Source organism: Littorina saxatilis, linkage group LG15 (assembly GCF_037325665.1).
Source record: "Littorina saxatilis isolate snail1 linkage group LG15, US_GU_Lsax_2.0, whole genome shotgun sequence".
NCBI classification, from domain to species: Eukaryota; Metazoa; Mollusca; class Gastropoda; order Littorinimorpha; family Littorinidae; genus Littorina; species Littorina saxatilis.
The window spans coordinates 39,645,796-39,658,180 of record NC_090259.1 but is presented as its reverse complement, the minus strand read 5'-3'; the positions used below and the strand labels follow the sequence as shown (position 1 = coordinate 39,658,180).

The 12,385-nt window shown below is 41.4% G+C and overlaps 2 long non-coding RNA genes across 2 annotated transcripts; both read right to left on the bottom strand.

The window, feature by feature from the left end:
• Nucleotides 1-889: 889 nt before the first annotated feature.
• LOC138949553 (uncharacterized) lies at nucleotides 890-2,512 on the bottom strand. The gene is made up of 2 exons (XR_011450330.1): nucleotides 2,449-2,512; nucleotides 890-1,010 (listed from the first exon to the last, which is right to left on the bottom strand). It is a non-coding gene; the product is annotated as an uncharacterized lncRNA (long non-coding RNA).
• A 2,554-nt stretch (nucleotides 2,513-5,066) lies between these two features.
• On the bottom strand, nucleotides 5,067-9,897 carry LOC138948123 (uncharacterized). Its single transcript, XR_011449895.1, has 5 exons — nucleotides 9,739-9,897; nucleotides 8,775-8,857; nucleotides 8,492-8,584; nucleotides 7,073-7,157; nucleotides 5,067-5,194 (listed from the first exon to the last, which is right to left on the bottom strand). It is a non-coding gene; the product is annotated as an uncharacterized lncRNA (long non-coding RNA).
• Nucleotides 9,898-12,385: the final 2,488 nt, after the last annotated feature.

Sequence of the window (12,385 nt, the reverse complement as noted above, 5' to 3'; positions counted from 1 at the left end):
ACATACATATGACTTGAGGGCTTTAAACACACGTTAAAGACGGGCATTCGCTGACTCTCCGGGTTATCTGTAAGAAAAAGAGTGCTGGTCGAATGGTGCGTAGATGTTGAAACCTCCGGCAAAAGATGTGGATCGAGAAGCAAGAGAGACATTATGCCATAGAAGATAAAGTTTTCGATTAGGTGGCCACCAGTTTAGATTTGGGAAGCCAACGTATCTCTGTCCTCACCAGCGCAAGCTATCACGGACAGATTCTATCACACATTAGGCCTAAAAAAAAAATAGGTGTGGTTACGGTAACCCGACCTACCCTATTTTTAGGGGCCGACCATTTGTCAAAACAAAAACAAAAACAAAAAAAAACGAGTGCAGAAAACGCAATGAAAGCGAAATCACCCGAGTCGCACACTTATTTTCCTGTCAAGTAGGTTTAATTTGTACACATTAGAAAAAAAAGTTTAAAAAAAAAAAGTGATTGCCTACCTTCCTACCCTATTTTTTTTGGCTATGTTACCGTAACCACACCTTCTTTTTTTTGGCGTTATGTTGTTGTATCCCTCATACCTTGCAGGCCCTCTCCCTGTGGGATGAAGTCGAGGTATTTGCCGACATTTTATTACAACCGCTCTTTGGTGAGAAATCGCCTTCAAGTGGGTGGCTGTCGCCATCATTGAGCAGCGATCAAATATTGCTTGACCAAAACACAATCTGTACAGATAAATAACCCAGGTTGCATACACATACGCACACACACACACACACACACACACACACACACACACACACACACACGAACACACACACATACACGCGCGCGCGCACACACACACACACACACACACACACATACACACACACACACACACACACACACAAGACACATGGTGCCCACGGTTGTCGCTTTATTTCGGGTCTGTTTAAGATGTGCTTGAGTGCTCATTCAAGTGTCGCACAAATCGGTTCCTGGACTTGTTCCTGCCGTGTGCAGTCAGGCTGCTCACCATGCCAGCCTGAAGTGATAGCAGTCTGTGTTACGTGCTGCCTACCTCCCCTGTGTGGCACACATACGTGCATGTGTGCGTGCATGCATGTCGGTGTGTGTGTGTGTGTGTGTCTGCGTGCGTGCGTGCGTGTGTGTGTGTGTGTGTGTGTGTGTGTGTGTTTTTCTCACTAGTGACTGCTGGGGAATTGTGGATGCTTTTAGTCCTGAATTCTTAGGAAACGTTTTATAACTTCGCCAAAACGTTATTTCAACAAATGTCGCACCCAAGTAAAAGCATTGATTCCTCTGTCTTTTCATTCAAACTTGACATGCCAGTTCAGGCGGTTCACTGCACTATCTAAATAACCTTTCGGATTACAGATTTCCTTTGCAGGGATCACGTGACCGGCGCTCAAATATAAGGGTACCCTCAACATCGTCTGAACAAACAAAGAAGGGCCTAAGTACAAATCGACACAAAATCACAACAATCGGGACTGTGCAAAATTGACACTCGAAAAGAAAGTCAAACCAATCATCTTCCCCGAACAGGTTGATCTGTTTAGCTAGCTTGCGTATTCCCTGTGCTATTCTAATTCTACTAATGCAGGTGTCGATCGCATGAGCGGTCCAAAACTGGAATTTATTCGTCAATGTTGAGGGGTATCATGACAACAATGCTGTATATTAGCAATGACTGTGTGGATCTTAGTACCAACATAATACACTTATTGCTGGATCGGTACACGTATTTGTTAAGATGCTGATTGATTTGGTATTCTTCTCGCATGTTAATGTCGCAAAGTTTTGCCTATTGTTATTTGTTGTTAATTTTTAATTGGGCCATTCTGTTTTTGTCCTGTCGATTTTGAGGGTACCTTTATTGGAGCGGCGTCCACGCGACGACGTTTATTCGTTGGCAAAGTTTGTTTTAGCGTTTTCAGTGGAATCCTTCATTCTTGGTACATGTTATGCATTTTACGTCTGCAAACGTGGCTGACACTGAGAGGCAATTTTCGTTGTTTTTATATAGACAGAAGAGTATTGAGTCTTGAGTCTTGAGTGGCAGGCAATCTCCCAGCGAATGAGTGACCAGGCCCTGATCTCCTCAGCTTACTTGATTTACTGTTAAGGGCGGGTTGCTAGGCTGGTAAGATGCTAACTGTTCCTGAAAGAGTTCCTTCCATTTGGTTTAAAGCAGCCAAGCGACAATGACGGGTGTCCAATCAATCCTAAGTGTAAACACATGTTTTTGTGTTGGCATTGTTATCCATTTCTAAAATAAAACAGCAACAACCGCAACGACACCTGCTTGGTAAGTATAAATTTGAATTCTTACTTAGAATTTTCAGCTGTTTTGGGGTCAGTTTTTACTTTGAACTTATGTGTAAAATATATCAATGACAATCTTATTTATTTTGTCGGAAATAAGATGTTACAGACACCTATGGGACAACAACACTCACACATATTCCATGTAATGCTCCCAAGAACGCTTTCCATATCTCTTCTGCGGCGTATTTTTTGGCCTGCAGACAAACGATACGTCACATTGCAACATCGATGATGTCACATTGCATCATTAGATACGTCACATTGCATCATTGAATTCGTCACATTGCATCATTTAATTAAGGCACCGTCATCTATAAGCTTATGGGAGGGATTAACGCAATGTCATCTTACTGAAGGCTTTAAGGCACCGTCATATATAAGATAACTGAAGGCTTTAAGGCACCGTCATATATAAGATTATTGAAGGCTTTAAGGCACGTCATATATAAGATTATTGGAGGGATTAGGACGACACGTTTATTTAAAGAATTAAGGTACCGTCATATATAGAATTATTGAAGGGATTAAGGCACCGTCATATATACGTGTATTAAAGGGATTAACGCGCTCTCATTACAAAGTGTATGCCCTCCACCACCTGATGTCGGTTAAGCATTGAAATCAGTAAATTCACGGCATATATTAATTCGTGCTTTCTTTAATTCATTTGACATGATGATGAACCTTCTTGGATCAGACACGCGCGATGGTTTAAACATGATTGTATTCACACAACATAGGGTGGCATGTTATACAAGGAAAACCTTAAGACCACACAACATGTTTCTTTCTTTCTTTATTTGGTGTTTAACGTCGTTTTCAACCACGAAGGTTATATCGCGACGAACACAACATGTTATGGTTATTTTAAGTGCATGGTATCATGTATGTTCATCTACAAATAATGCTAATACCCCCCCAACAAAAGTCAGATAAAAATAAAGAATATATAATCTAAAGCAAAGATAAGAAGAAAGGGAAGATTATTTGTTTTTTTATTTATTTGGTGTTCAACGTTGTTTTCAACCACGAAGGTTATATCGCGACGGGGAAAGGGGGGAGAGGGGATAGAGCCACTTGTCAATTGTTTCTTATTCACAAAAGCACTAATCAAAAATTTTCTCCAGGGGCTTGCAACGTCAGGGGCGGATCAATTGGTTTGTAAGGAGGGGGGGGGGGGGGCACTTTGAATCGAAAGTGAATGTGATGGGCGCGAAGCGCCCGAATTTGCTAGGGGGGTCCGGGGGCATGCCCCCCCGGAAAAAAATTTGGCCCAAAGAAGCAAAATGGTGCCATCTGGTGCCATTTGAACTTAGAAATGGTCATAGAAACAGCTTTCCAATTTTTTAAATTTTTTTTCGGGGGGGGGGGGGGGGGCACGTCCTCCCCTGAACGTAGTACAATATATTACCGTACTGGGAGAATGCAAGTTTCCAGTACAAAGGACTTAACATTTCTTACATACTGCTTGACTAAAATCTTTACACAAATTGACTCTATTCTATACAAGAAACACCTAACAAGGGTAAAAGGAGAAAAAGAATCCGTTAGTCGCCTCTTACGACATGCTGGGGAGCATCGGGTAAATTCTTCCCCCTAACCCGCGGGGGGTTACTACTAAACAATAGCAGCGGAAAGAAAATACTAACGTGGGATAGGGGGGTAGGAGCGGGTGGGCAGAGAAATGATGACTAGCACAAACTTATTTCCTCATTTGATTCGACTGCAGCAGCAATACTTTGAGAACATATCTTATCATATTTAGCTTAATTATCTAAACAAACACAAACATCTTTGAATAAGACAGTCATTATTTGCAACATGTTGTTCAATATTTAAAAACAAACACACTAAATACTTATAACTCAATATTCCGCACCCAAACACTTGCGTTTACATTTAAGCGGGAAAATAAAGTGTCGTTCATTTTTTGCGAGCGTTTATGCCAGGTAGACTTTTTTTTTTTTTTTTTTTTGGGGGGGGGGGGGGGGGGGGTATTAAAGAAATCTTTGATCCTAACGGTGTGCCAGAAAGTGAAATGAAAATTTAACTTCAAGTGATCCCGGAATTCAATGTTGTTGATTGAGAAACGATGTTGTTGTTGTTGTTGTTATTTGTAAGTCAGTTAATGTATGTATGATGGACTTTTTTTTAAACACACACACACACACACACACACACACACGCACACACACACACACACACATACACACACACACACACACGCACACACACACACACACACACACACACACACACACACAAGCAAAATCTCTGGTTGTCTGTCTGCATGTCTGTCTGTGTATGTCTGAATGTTTGTCTGTCTGTGTGGGCTTCTGTTCATTACAAGTTCTGATTATGTGTTAAAAGATTGTTTTTTATAGTTGTTGTTGTGGTTTGTGATGGTGTTGTTATTTTTATGTCCTTCGATATTTTGTATGATCGAGTGTTGTAACCCCCCCCACACACACACACACACACACACGCGCGCGCGCGCACACACACACACACACACATACCCACACACACACACACTCACACACATACACACCCACACACACACACACACACACACACGCACACACGCACACACGAACACACACAATCACACACACAACCGCGCGCGCGCGCACACACACACACACATACCCACACACACACACACACACTCACACACACACACACACACACACACACACACACACACACACACACACACACGCACACACAATACACATGGTGCCCACGGTTGTCGCTTTTTGAACCGCTTTATTTCGGGTCTGTTTAAGATGTGCTTGGGTGCTCATTCAAGTGTCGCACAAATCGGTCCCTGGACTCGTTCCTGCCGTGTGCAGTCAGGCTGCTCACCACGACCTCCTGAAGTGATAGCAGTCTGTGTTACGTGCTGCCTACCTCCCCTATGTGGCACACATACGTGCATGTGTGCGTGCATGCATGTCGGGGTGTGTGTGTGTGTGTGTGTGTGTGTGTGCGTGCGTGCGTGTGTGTGTGCGTGCGTGTGTGTGTGTGTGTGTGTGTGTGTGTGTGTGTGTGTGTGTGTGTGTGTTTTTCTCACTAGTGACTGCTGGGGAATTGTGGATGCTTTTAGTCCTGGGCGGGGATATAGCTCAGTTGGTAGCGCGCTGGATTTGTATTCAGTTGGCCGCTGTCAGCGTGAGTTCGATCCCAGGTTCGGCGGAAATTTATTTCACAGAGTCAACTTTGTGTGCAGACTCTCTTCGGTGTCCGAACCTCCCCCCGTGTACACTATATTGGGTGTGCACGTTAAAGATCCCACGATTGACAAAAGGGTCTTTCCTGGCAAAATTGCTTAGGCACAGTTAATAATTGTCTACCTATACCCGTGTGACTTGGAATAATAGGCCGTGAAAGGTAAATATGCGCCGAAATAGCTGCAATCTACTGGCCGTATAAAATTTCATCTCACACGGCATCACTGCAGAGCGCCTAGAACTGTACCCACGGAATATGCGCGATATAAGACTCATTGATTGATTGATTTCTTTGGAAACGTTTTATAACTTCAACGGTATTGCAACAAATGTCGCACCCAAGTAAAAGCATTGATTCCTCTGTCTTTTCATTCAAACTTGACATGCCAGTTCAGGCGGTTCACTGCACTATCTAAATAACCTTTCGGATTACAGATTTCCTTTGCAGGGATCACGTGACCGGCGCTCAAATATAAGGGTACCCTCAACATCGTCTGAACAAACAAAGAAGGGCCTAAGTACAAATCGACACAAAATCACAACAATCGGGACTGTGCAAAATTGACACTCGAAAAGAAAGTCAAACCAATCATCTTCCCCGAACAGGTTGATCTGTTTAGCTAGCTTGCGTATTCCCTGTGCTATTCTAATTCTACTAATGCAGGTGTCGATCGCATGAGCGGTCCAAAACTGGAATTTATTCGTCAATGTTGAGGGGTATCATGACAACAATGCTGTACAATGTATATTAGCAATGACTGTGTGGATCTTATTACCAACATAATACACTTATTGCTGGATCGGTACACGTATTTGTTCAGATGCTGATTGATTTGGTATTCTTCTCGCATGTTAATGTCGCAAAGTTTTGCCTATTGTGATTTGTTGTTAATTTTCAATTGGGCCATTCTTTTTTTGTCCTGTCGATTTTGAGAGTACCTTTATTGGAGCGGCGTCCACGCGACGACGTTTATTCGTTGGCAAAGTTTGTTTTAGCGTTTTCAGTGGAATCCTTCATTCTTGGTACATGTTATGCATTTTACGTCTGCAAACGTGGCTGACACTGAGAGGCAATTTTCGTTGCTTTTATATAGACAGTAGATTATTGAGTCTTGAGTCTTGAGTGGCTGGCAATCTCGCAGCGAATGAGTGACCAGGCCATGATCTCCTCAGCTTACTTGATTTACTGTTAAGGGCGGGTTGCTAGGCTGGGAGGGTGCTAACTGTTCCTGAAGGAGAGTTCCTTCCCTTTGCTTTAAAGCAGCCAACCGACAGTGACGGGTGTCCAATTAATCCCAAATGTAAAGACATGTTTTTGCGTTGGCATTGTTATCCATATCTGAAATAAAACAACAGCTGCAACACCTGCTTGGTAAGTATTTGGATTCCTACTTTGAATTTTCAACTGTTTTTGATTCAATTATTACTGTGAAGGTATGTATAATGTATATTAATGACAATCTGATTGATGATTTTGTCGGAAATAAGATGTCACGGACACCTATGGGCCAACAAGCCTCACCACAGTTCGCCGTACTCCTCCATAATGTACGACCAGGATGCCATGTCTTCATCTCTCTTCCGCGGCGTGTTTTTTGGCCCAAGGTCTGCGGAGAACCGACACGTCACATTGCAAGATTAATCATTTGACGTCACATTGCATCATTGAATACGTTTTTGTTTTTTTTCATCATTGAATACGTCATATTGTACCATTGAATATGTCATATGGTACCATTAGATACGACACATTGCATCATTAAATATGTCACATTGCACCATTGAATACGTCACATTGCACAATTGAATACGTCGTATTACATCATTGAATACGTCACATTTCAGCATCGACTACGTCACATTTAAGCATTGACTACATCACATTGTAGCATTGAATAGGTCACATTGCTCCATTGAATACGTCATATTTCACCAATAAATAAGTCAAATTGCCCTTTTGAATAGGCCACATCACATTGTCACAGTGCAACATTGAATACGTCACATTGGAATATAAAACAGCGGAATCATGAGTTGACATCAATAATGAACAAGTAAAGACTTTTAAAAAAACAAAATCTATGATTAGAAAGCTAAATCAATTATATTTGCAGAATAGGTTGTTTTGTTTCGCTATTTTGCGTATTTGGTGTGCAATGCTATTCTTACCTATGCAGGTGTCGATCGCATTTGCGGTCAAAAACGGAAGTTGTCTCCTCAATTTTGAGGGGTATCATGACAAAAAGCGCTGTATATCAGTATTGACTTGATGGATTGCTTTGAAACTTTACGAATATTTCGCCAACATAACGGACCTACTTCAAGTACATTTTGAATTGTTCCATGTATTTATACAAGATGGTATGCAATGAAATACGCAAGCTAGCTAAACAAAACTACATGTTCTCGGTAGATTATTAATGTGACTTTCTTTGCGTATGTAAAAGTTGCACAGTTTTGCCTATTGTAATTTGTGGTCGATTTTTCACTGGCCATTCCGTTTTTGTCCGGTCGATTTTTCACTGGCCATTCCGTTTTTGTCCGGTCGATTTTTCACTGGCCATTCCGTTTTTGTCCGGTCGATTTTACGACATTTGAGCGGCGGTCACGTAAACCATGTACAACAAATCTTTAAATACGAAAGCTGATCCAGAATATCAAGTGAACGGCCTGTACTGGCATGGAAAGTGTGAATGAAAGACATGATGGAAATTAACGCTATAATTTGGGTGTAAAATGTGTCGCAATCATTTATTTGCTTAGTGTAGCAGAGGTAGGCTGTGAACTTCAAGTGTATTAAAGCGCCGGTCGATCGAAGTATCCTGCTATCTACGCTAATAAAACCAAAATAACTGTATACTCGGGGGAGAGGGGGGGGGGGATTTACTCTGTTACTTGTGTTGGCATGTTTGTCTGTCCGTTTGTTCGCGGGTACACTCACGTGTATCTCTGGTGCGCCGATTCAGCGTTTGATGTGTGTTGAGTCGCCTGGAAGAATGGTAGACGCGATCGTCGGACAAAATCAGATATCTCCCTGGAACCAGAGAGGAGACAAAACCTTTCAGCTGTTTTCAAGACGTTTTCAATTGAGGTTTTGGCACCATATCGTATTGCTCATAGCAACAATCAAAAGCTTAATCGTACAATCACAAGTTTCCCTGTTGCTATGGAAATGGAGAGACAGAAAGACGAAGCCAAGGAAGTGCAGCTATAATGTTTCTTACCTGCGATCGAAATCAGGACAAGAAAGAGAAAGAGACAGCGTGCATACATCATCCCACTTCAACGTTTTGTCTCGGGATAAAAGCTGGAACACAATAGAAAAAGGAACTCGCGTAAATCTATGTCACAACATTTAGTTCATGTGACAGTAAATATATCGACATTAGTTTTTGTTTGTATGCAGAAGTCGGCACTACACATCTATATGTATATATATATATATATATATATATATATAAATATATATATAAAGTTATAATGAGAGCGCTGCTAAGAATGCCAAAATGTGCACTCGATCGCTTGTACTTTTCAAGAAAAGTTAAATATAGAATGACGTCAAGAGCGAGAATGCATAGAAATTATACATGAGCAAGGGAGATCATCCTTTACTCTGTGTGTGTCTCCACCGCCTACATTCCAACTAGTGGAATTTTGAAAGCAGGGAGCACACTAGAGGTAATGGAAGAGGGGAGGGGGGTAAGAATTAGATCTAGAAAGAACTCTTCACAGACAGCCTACTGGAGAATCAAACCCTTTCGGAGCCGATTGCAACACTGAACAAGAATAACCCGAGGAGAGTTCCACAACCTCTATGGATTGGGAATTCCCATAAGTGCATTTAAGGGCATTCTCACAGAGTGCTGAACCTGAAAAGGTCCGTTTTTGTTTAGCCAAGACTGCTACCGGTTTCGAGCTGAGAAGCTCTCATCAGGCAGTCTCAGTGTATTCAGGATACAGTGATAAATAGTATACAGAAACACAATATTTATCTCCTGAAAAAGAACATATATTTACACCTCGCATACCATGCATAGTTAGCCATGTTCTCTTTGACAGACTGTGGCCGCTACACTTCCAGTACGTGTCTATTTTAACATTCACAGTTTTAGACTTGTCTTACAATTGTAATACTTCTTCTTCTTCTTGTCGATCACTCAGATGGAAACGCCCAATTGTAATACATACCACACAGCAAGGAAACTTCTTTCGTTGGCTGTAGCGGTTGATGTCTCGTGGGCTGTAGCAGTTGATGTCTTGTTGGCTGTAGTGGTGAGCTGTCTCTTATGTATCTATCACAAAGTTCATTTACTACCATTTATCGGTGATATCGGTAATCGGTAAAGACTGTGACAGTCTGACGACTACCCGTTAAAGAGGATATCCTTCCATCGTTAAAGACAGTGAAAGTCTGACGACTACCATTTAAAAGTGATATCCTTCCATCGTTAAAGACAGTGACATTCTAACGACTACCCCCGTTAAAGAGGATATCCTTCCATCGTTAAAGACAGTGAAAGTCTGACGACTACCATTTAAAATTGATATCCTTCCATCGTTAAAGACAGTGACAGTCTAATGACTACCATTTAAAGGGCATATCCTTCCATCGTTAAAGACAGTGACACTCTGACGACTACCCGTTAAAGAGGATATCCTTCCATCGTTAAATACAGTGACAGTCTAACGACTACCTTTTAAAGGGCATATCCCAATCTATCGTTAAAGACTGTGACAGTCTGACGACTACCATTTAAAAGTGATATCCTTCCATCGTTAAAGGCTGGAACAGTCTGACGACTACCATTTAAAAGTGATATCCTTCCATTGTTAAAGACTGGAACATTCTGACGACTACCATTTAAAAGTGATATCCTTCCATTGTTAAAGACTGGAACAGTCTGACGACTACCATTTAAAAGTGATATCCTTCCATCGTTAAAGGATGGAACAGTCTGACGACTACCATTTAAAAGTGATATCCTTCCATTGTTAAAGACTGTGAAAGTCTAACGAATACCATTAAATGTGATATCCTTCCATCGTTAAAGGCTGGAACAGTCTGACGACTACCATTTAAAAGTGATATCCTTCCATTGTTAAAGACTGTGAAAGTCTAACGAATACCATTTAAAAGTGATATCATTCCATCGTTAAAGGCTGGAACAGTCTGACGACTACCATTTAAAAGTGATATCCTTCCATTGTTAAAGACTGTGAAAGTCTAACGAATACCATTTAAAAGTGATATCCTTCCATCGTTAAAGGCTGGAACAGTCTGACGACTACCATTTAAAGTTGATATCCTTCCATCGTTAAAGGCTGGAACAGTCTGACGACTACCATTTAAAGTTGATATCCTTCCATCGTTATGCGCTATAGAAATCTCCTTAATAAATAAAGTCTAACGACTTCCATTTAAAAGTGATATCCTTCCATTTAAAGACTATATCATTACATTGATAAAGACTGTGAAAGTCTAACGACTGCCATTTAAAGGGCATATCCATCCATTGTGTTTGTTTAACGCCCAGTCCACCACGAAGGGCCATATCAGGGCGGTGCTGCTTTGACAGTTAACGTGCGCCACACACAAGACAGAAGTCGCAGCACGGGCTTCATGTCTCACCCAGTCACATTATTCTGACACCGGACCAACCAGTCCTAGCACTAACCCCATAATGCCAGACGCCAGGCGGAGCAGCCACTAGATTGCCAATTTTAAAGTCTTATGTATGACCCGGCCGGGGTTCGAACTCACTGGGCGGACGCCTTACCACTAGGCCACCGTGTTGCGGTATTGTTAGAGACTGAACATCTGACGACTATCATATAAAGATGCGGGAGATCGTGCAAACTTAACGTCAAAAACAACGTAAGCCAATCACACATTTGAGAGAAATTCAAGTTGTATGCCCTCACGGCAAAGCCATTAGGGGCATGCTCCAGGATTTCACCCCGACTTTAGATGAGATACACAAGAGTTTGCGTATGTTTTTCTTGATCATTTTCTGATGTCAAAAACATATGTTTCGTTTGGATTAAAACCAAGCCCAGAAAGTTAAAAATATTAAAGTGAAACGCTTTACTCTTCAGCGCTATACTGGCTTGTCACTTGAAGTGATCTGCGCTATACTGGCTTCCCACGCTTTTTCGTAAAAGTGAGAGAGTTTTTTCTTGGTGGATAAAAAATGCAGTGCATTCATTTCATTCGTTGAGTTAGACAGGTTGACTAATTGTAGTAATTTCGCTTTACGCGACTTGTTTCTGTGGTTTGCCCACTCTGTGATAACTATTCATATTTAAGGCGTATCACGGTAAAATAGAGAACATTCCTTACAACTTAGAGTCTTTCTTTAACTCTTGTTATACATCTTTATTTAAAAAGTGAGGAATTCTGTCGGGGAGTGGAGGGGGGTTGCAGGGGGGGGGGGGAGGGGTCATTATGCAGTAGTGTGGATAATATAAACACGGAAGGATTCATCATTGTACTGTACATATACAATGTTAAAACCCAAAGACATAAGGTTCATGAACTTATAAAAGTATAGGTTGCTGATCGGTGCCTAATGTCCTCTCAAAGTAGTAGGGTAATACGGGCCGCCATCGTTATACAATAATGTTAAACCCCAAAGACATAAGGTTCGTGAAAAAAAAAATCTCTCTTTTTCACAAATAGCATAGCAAAGTACAGAAAAAAATGTGCTTGTTCTTCTAATTAATGTACATCAAGATATATTTATTATACTTGTTTAGCAGGTTATGTTGTGCATGTCTGGGGGTTGGAAATGTATTTAGTGTCTCTGTTTATGTGTGTGGTTATTGCTCACTTCAA